Raw genomic sequence first — 7,423 nt, 5'->3', positions numbered from 1 at the left:
GTAAAGATAAGTATTCTTATTAGCCCTTTCCCTGTTTATCCATGAAAGAGCAGGCCAAAATCCTTTCCTCACCTGAATGCATAATTCAGAGAGCACACTATAGCATAAAAACAAATAAAAAAATGAATGACAGGATTAAAATGAGAGTTAAAATTCAGTTCCATTTCATATATGGAAATTCTTTTGACACTAAGAAGAAAGCACAGAGGTGATAATTCTGAAATTTTCATCACAATCCCTAATTGAACAGCAATTCAAAATCTAGGATAAAGGAAAACAATTTAAACAATGAAATATCAATTACCTCAATCAGCATGTTTTTATAAAAGGCATTGCTACTCAATCAGCATGACTGTAACAAAACCATATTTAATATGATCCCCATCACTTGCCTGATATACCAAAACAGCATAAGGCAAGCACACACATCCAACAAATTCAGGATACTTTGGCTAATTTTAGTACTTTTGACAGTGCCACGTAAAATGTAATGAGCACAGAGTCCTGAAAGATGTTTTTCCTCCTTGTGGCTGGTAATTCCCTGCATCTCACAATTGCCTAAGTGGATTATGATATGAATGTCCCTACTCCTGCACATTAGAACAATAGCCATTTTCGAAGGCAACAGACAAATGATGGACAAATGGTCTAGTATGAACTCACAAATCTTAGAATCATTGAGGTTGGAAAAGACCTCTAAGATCATCATTTTGAAAAGGAGCTTTTGTGTTGTCCCTATGGCTTAGTTACAGTGCATGTACCATTTCAGTGTCTAGAAATCTTCAAAGATATTCACAATCTGTCACTTAAGGGAAAGAATGGTGGTTTTCAAAGTACAGCTATTTTTCAAGCAGTGACGTATTTGAGATAATTATGCCATCTATTTCATAAGCCTAAAGGTGGGGTTTTCAAAACAGCCCATATTGAATTTCAGTAGGTTCCAGTTCCCTTAGATTCTCTGGAGAATCCCAGCCTAAAGTCTCCCAATATTTTTTTCTTTCTTTCTTTATGTATCAGTTTATTTCCTGGAAAGGGATAAGCATATCAGAGATGAATTTTATGGGGTTTGGCTTTATCGCTAAGCATACCCCATTTAAAACAAAATCTTAAGAGAAACCATTTCATGAAGTAACTTCATCAGGAGAGGAGAGGAGAGGAGAGGAGAGGAGAGGAGAGGATTCATACTCAACTGTAGCACTCAACTAGAGAAATAACTTCACAGACAGGATGCCTGTACTGAGTACAACCATGAGCCTATTATGGATGTCCTCGGTGTATATAACACACAGCAAAGGGTTTACATAACAAAGAAGATTCAGGTAAGACATTAAGGAGAAGGAAAAAGCCACAGCACAGTGAAACACTGAAATATGTTGCCAGAGGAGACTATGCATTTCCCGTCACTAAAAGTCCATCAGGTATGGCATAGCTGTATGCCATATATCTTGAGGAAGAATGGTCCTGATGATTGGAGATGGTCTGTATTCCCTCATTCCTTTTCCCGGCTGTCAGTGCTCCTCCTCCTTTCTACCAAAATGGTAGGACAGGACTAGAGAAAGTTCTACATATTGGAGCAGCGGAGGGAGAAAAGGTGGTAATTCTGGGAAAGTAAGGGAAAAGGTCGGCTGGGTTAGCTCCTTTATCATAAAAAAGCTATTGGGGAGCCTTGTTGCAAGTGTTTATATCCCAGCAGAGAGAAGAAGGGGGATTGTTATGATGGAGAGAAACCTACCTGCTTTTGGGGTGAAGGAGAAAAATGGAAGTCCCAGCAAGCCCAGTACCACTGTAAGCTGCTGTCTCCACCATAGTCTGAAGTCCTAAGAAAACAAGACCCGACTGCCCAAACAGCCTCAAAGATCCCAGCACCCAGAAACATGCTGTAGCTTGCAATACTTGGTGCAGCTATATACTTTTCTTGATCGTTACTGTAGAAGATTCAAGTATTGTCCAACATTTTTTGCACCCATATGTACTGAGTGCACTGATACAAGGCACACAGGTTACCCTTCGTAGAATATTATGACCAAAAAAATGACTAGAGAAAACACAAGCATTAAGAAACTCTCTTATTTTTTAAAACGAAATGTTGTGGCATAAAACTGTAGAATCAGAATTTGTGTTAGATCTTATCTAAACCAGATTTTGTCTAAAACTTATCTGAATACTAAAACTCGAATCAGGAACAGGTACGTGGTCTTCAAAGGCACACTCTTTGTACTCCTTTATTCCTCACATAGATGGGTATCTCTGGTTACTTAAAATGACAGCTGGCATTCACGTGGAAGGAAGAAGTTTCTTTTTTCACCATTACCTCATTGTATACACAAAAATGTTGTTCTGAGATATGATGTGATTTGACATGAAGTGAGGCAATGGTAAAAAGAATTTTTAAAGGTTTCTTTCAGCTTGGGTGATTCCTGTCAACTTTCGAAACCGCCACAGAGCAAAATGTTTTGTGAATAATTAGCAGGTTAATTACCCATAAGCAGTGAGTAATTTGTATTACCTATGTGGTTAGCTCACCACACTAAGACCCATGCTGATTGCACATGTCTGTGTTGCCTTACAAATTAAAGGATCAACCCTGCAAGGCACTGTCTGTCCTCAAGTCCTATTGTTGTTCCAACAGTGCACAACACCTAATCCAAAAGAGATTCCTAAGGGATGACAAATGTTTGGTGGATTTCAGATCGGATGCCCTAGGACAATGTACTTTAGAAAATAAAAGTCAAGAAAAGCAAAGAAAAAGACAAATTTAAGTAACTGAGCCCCACCAGAGCAAAATGAAATATTTGTTGTTCTGGTTATAATAATTTTCCTTCACTGTCTGCTCAGTCATCATAAAATGACAGGAATCATCTGTTGTTGGAGGCGCTGGCACAAACGTTGCTGCAGGAGCGGCCACTGCTGCTGACCCTGCGCACGCCTGCACGCCTCGTCTGCACCCACGCACCCTGCGACTCCCAGAGGAGTTTCTCATTCTGCCCAGAGACACGTTCCCAGCGTTCCCCTCAGCTCTCTTTAGTACGTGCCTGTAGTTTTCAGTCATGCAAAGACTTCCACATGCAATTTGTAAGTCAGCAGAGTTGGCTACCCCTTATTAAGTGACCTTTCCCATTAAATTTGGAGAAATTTGTGGAGTTTTACTATGTTGACCACAATGAAACCAAGATTTCCCCTGACATCACTGTACTTCCAAGTCCCAGAAGAATCCATGAGGTCATTTGGTGCTCACCCTGACCCAAAACAGACGTAGCACAGCACTGCACCGAGATGCATGCCAGGAAGGGAGTGGGTTCGCAGCCCGTCCCGGCTGCACTCAACCAGGCAGAGTACAGAGGACAAAGTGCCCCCTGGGATGCTAGAACGTGGCGAGTTTAAGGCCCATCCTTAACACCCAGCCGCCTCCTCTCTCACCAGGCTGCGCAGCCCACCTGTCATCTCACAAATAAGCCACTGCTTCGAATAGGTCTCCTTTCAATTTAATAAAGCATTGAGGTGAGCTACAGGACAACCTCTCTCTGGACTTTGCCTCAACCAGAAATTGCAATGCTAAAAAAGAAAATCATCAGTCAGCAGCAGTGACTCAGAAGTGAGTTCCCGCTTTTTGGTATCCAAAAGCTGTAAGTAAGCATCCTAGCAATCCTAGTTGCCAAGCAACCTAGGCTGTCAAGGGGAAGTATGTGTGAATGAGGCAGGAGGAAGAAAAAGTATCCTGAACTATGTAGAAATTTTACGCTAGTCCAAAGGAAACATGGCTGGATGAATAATCATCTTTCATTTAATATCAAAGAACAGATACTGTTTTACAGTAGGCATAAAATAATGCCAGCTCCTTCCGTTTTCTGCAAACTGTGCACAAATTTCTTCCAGTAGAAAGTTTTGCTTTGCTTTCTCACCAAAACACTTAAAGGCTTACAAAGGCTTGCTTTCCCAAAGGCCTTGAGAGCTGTTGGTAGACAGAGCTGTGACTCGTGCTACAGATCCTACAGCATGAGAACTACTATATGCCTACGTACAGGTAAAACAAAAATTGCAAGCTGTGACACGGTATAAACATAAGCTCAGTCAGTAGATTAGTGCTTGTGTAAGACGGTGCTCCAAGTAGCGAGCAAACTAATATCCAACATGCCACAATTCTTTGATTCAACGTTTGCTTAAAGATGGGCTTTTAACTCCATTTCTGAAACAATCAGCTCCTGTGGGTTTGAACAAGACCTTTAAATGTTACTTGAACATAGAGTTATGGGTGTTTCTTTTACCGGAAATTAAGTGTGTGAATTCTTCTTAGTTGCAAATCACCGATGTGTGGTCTGTGGAATAGATGTGCCTCCCTCTACTCAAAAGCTGTGCGCAAAATGCTTTCGCTGGTATTTGAAACGTTTCTTAAAACTGCGATTTTGGCCACTGGAATAACGTTAGCACCACCTAGAGGCACACGTTAAAACCACGCTCACATTTTGCCCAGAAAGATTTTAACTTGAAAATGGCTGTATGTTACACCTCTTCAGTTTAAGGAGGTTCCCTTTGGCCTATGGTTTTGAGAGCTATTTCTGATACAAAATTGTGCTCCAACGTCTTCATCCGACATGAGATTTTTAACTGCAAAAAACGTATGTTTTCTTTGCTTCCGCCCTGAAAGAAACCTAGAAAGAAAATTAATTTAGATTTATTTTCACATAATTAAAATGGACAAAATCTCCTCAGCAATGAAAGAACAGACAAAAAGCACAAATAGTTCTGTTTTATTGACTTTAAACAAATTAACAAATTCTATTAAAACTGTAATCTTAGTACACCTGATTTTGAACACAGCTTATCAGATCTGTCTTTTAAGCGAGCTCATTCCCTTGAGAATATTCCCATATACAACCACGTTCAGCATCTCCTTAAGGCTCAGAAATACTTTGCCTGCTTGCCGCTGTCTTTTCCTTGGCCCGTATCATGTCAGCGACTCCCAGTCATCCTGTGTTTGTCTAACGTATCTAGGTCCTTCATTTCCTACCGATGAGTTCTAGGTTTATAGGAGAGTTTTGCAGTTGATCCCTCAATACACGACTGCAGTTCATCACATTTTTTTCCTCGAGCCATGAAATGACAGGAATCATCTGTTGTTGGAGGCGCTGGGACAAACATTGCTGCAGGAGCGGCCACTGCTGCTGACCCTGCGCACGCCTGCACGCCTCGTCTGCACCCACGCACCCTGTGACTCCCAGAGGAGTTTCTCATTCTGCCCAGAGACACGTTCCCAGCGTTCCCCTCAGCTCTCCTTAGTACGTGCCTGTAGTTTTCAGCCATGCAAAGACTTTCTATCACTCCATTTTTCAAAACTACCTAATTTTTCTAATACAATTTTCCCTAATTTTCTGGTACAATATTCCAGTTCTTCATCCTCTCAAAAAAGTTTCCAAACTTTTTTTGTCAGAAATGTCATGAACAGATGACTTACAGGTTTCTATTCTCATCTCTGAATAGTTTCCTACATTCCTCAAAACATACCCTTTTGAAGACAAGGCCTTGAATACTTGTCTGTTTCTTACGGTATTTTATTTCAACTGAATAAATTCATAGTTACTATATCCAGCTTTTCTACAGTGTCCTAGCTGCTTTCTAAAAGCTTGTTTAATAAAACACACTATTTTTCTCAGATCAGAGACTCTTTGAGGAAGAAGTCTGTTAACTTTCACCAGGAACAACTGTGTCCCACTGTTATCAATATAATTTTGCTCTCCATTCTATACTGGGAAATGAATCCAGCCATCATAACTAACCACTTCATAGAATTTATCTTTCTAATAACATTACGTACTCAAGACATGCCTAATCAAATGAGAGTCAAAGTTTTTAGCAGATACCCAACATGATAACAAGAGCCTCTTTTTTTTTTTTCCCTACCAGGATAACCTACTCAGTTCTTTTCCTGTTCCTTTAAAGTCTGCCACCACTTCAGTATGCAGTAGTATCTCACCATTACGCAGTGTCTTTATTCCTGACCTCCTTGGACAGCAAAAGATTTTTGTGTATCATGATGTTACTCTGTGTCATGATTTAAGATTTTACTATTGCTATTCCACCATTTTATTTCTTTGAGATCCAGGTTTTTATCTTACTGCGATTATTTCCAGTCCTTTGCATTAGTATGAGAACAGATCAGTTTGGGGGTTTTTTCTAATCTCATCCAACATCCCAACACTGCATTACGTATCAATTCTTCCATCACATGTATCGTCTGGCTGCTATCAGCGTAATTTTCTTTCTCCTTGCTACCTTACTCCTTCTAACAGATGCAAGCAGTTTGAGTCTACCGCGTGCCCTTTTTGACACTTGAATGCTTCACACAGTCACACAAGACAGGTCTTTGTTGGGAGCCTCTGTCTCTGCCTTCATGTACTAGCATTTTCCTGAATTGACTTAAGCGGGAAAACACACATTAGATAGTTAAGTATTTCTTCCGGGCCCCAGGAAATATGTATCTTATTTAAATAAAGAAGTGAATGTGATAGCAGGATACTTGATCCTGCAAAATTAATTCACAGACGCATGGAGGTCTTCTGGTCCAATCGCCCTCCTCACTTCACCAACACATCCACCAGCTGTGCTCTGCAAAAACAAAACAAGGTGCATCCTCATTTCCAAATAAAGCTTAATGACTGAAACTCCCAATCGCTATATACAGGTGCCATTTTCTGCCACATGAAAGTGTTCAAATTCAGAAAACCAGTGGCACGGACAGTTTTCCCACTGGCTGGACCATGCACCTCTTTTCTTAGCACGGAGGTTGTGACGCCGTCCTTCACAAATGTTTAACACGGCCTACACATGCGAGTACTAGCTCCACCACACGGCAGGATGCTGACGGGTGACACCGCCAGGTCTGTCTGTCCACTGCTCGGTGCAGGTGCTTCCCCCAGCCCCCAAACCCCCCTACACCAGAGCAGCTCACCGGCCCTCCACTGGGGGCTCGGCCTCAGGGGTGAAGGGCAGAGGCCCTGCGGCCGGTGGGCCTGGCCGAGGGCTCCTCCTGGCCTCCTCATGGGCCTCAGGCCACCCCACGGCCACGTGCCCCCTTGCCAACTGAGACCAGAGGGGAGCTTGGCCGCGGCCTCCCTTGAGCAGCAAATGAGGAGGGAAGTGTTGCGCCAGTCCTCCTCCAGGATTTCCCTGCGTTATTGTTTTACCACCAAGTGATCGCATAGGGCCAGATGCCGAGGTGGTACGAGCCACCCAAGCGGGCAGACAGAAAAGGGGCAAACCCACGGCCACGCCGGATGCCACCTGCCACAGGGGGCACAGGGGAACATCACAGCAACAACTGAATGGCCAGCTGGGAGGGGTGACGGTAAGGGCTTCTTTAAATGGGAAGCTGAGGAAACGGCAGCAATTGCATGCACCCGCGAGCAGCCGGCGACGAGGAAACACCCGT

The sequence above is a fragment of the Pygoscelis adeliae genome, unplaced genomic scaffold, assembly GCF_000699105.1.
Source record: "Pygoscelis adeliae isolate BGI_AS28 unplaced genomic scaffold, ASM69910v1 Scaffold54, whole genome shotgun sequence".
In the NCBI taxonomy this organism is placed as follows: Eukaryota; Metazoa; Chordata; class Aves; order Sphenisciformes; family Spheniscidae; genus Pygoscelis; species Pygoscelis adeliae.
This window is presented reverse-complemented; position numbering follows the sequence as displayed.